This window comes from Lolium rigidum, chromosome 2 (assembly GCF_022539505.1).
Source record: "Lolium rigidum isolate FL_2022 chromosome 2, APGP_CSIRO_Lrig_0.1, whole genome shotgun sequence".
Classification (NCBI taxonomy): domain Eukaryota; kingdom Viridiplantae; phylum Streptophyta; class Magnoliopsida; order Poales; family Poaceae; genus Lolium; species Lolium rigidum.
In genome coordinates this window covers 134,018,510-134,019,213 of record NC_061509.1, presented here as the reverse complement: position 1 = coordinate 134,019,213, position 704 = coordinate 134,018,510, and positions in this window count along the sequence as shown.

Genomic DNA, 704 nt, shown 5'->3' with positions numbered 1-704 from the left:
CTTCTTCGCCTGACTCGATTGGCGATGTTGAGTTCGAAAAGTCGGAATCGACCGCCGACAATCCCGACGAAATCAGAATTTCGAGACGATATGCTCCCTCTTTCCCGACGCGAAAGTGGAATCTTCCGAACGTCATCTCCATAGGCTCCTCCAGATACGCATATGCATCCAAACGGGAGGGCGGGTGAGGAACAAAATCAACGAGACCAGTTTCGATCTGTTTACCTCTATCCATGATGTTGCTTGCTACCGATGAAGTCGACGATCTTGAACGTGCCATCGAGATCAGCTCCTTGTCGCCTCTAGATCCCACAGACGGCGCCAATTGACAAGGGATTAACTTGTCAATGCCTACGGGTTGTAGACTAGGGTTTAGTTAGATGTAGAGGGCAAGTAGATCTCGAAGGTTTCAGCCGAAAAGTACTCGACGAATATAAAACTAGGGTTGTGTTGACAGTAAATTCGATCCTCTCTTTGTCCCTCGACTCGCCCTTATATAGGAGGCGGAGACGAGGATTCGTAATACACAAGTTTACGAAGTCCGGGGGTTTCCAACCCATCCCGCAAGATTACAAACGACGACTCCTATTACAACTCTAGCTTTCCTTAATAATATCTTGGGCTTCCGAATCTTCTTATTCCTCGGGTAATGGGCCTTCAGTAAACCCCGGGTACCATATTCGGCAGGCCCATTGGGTATGTGA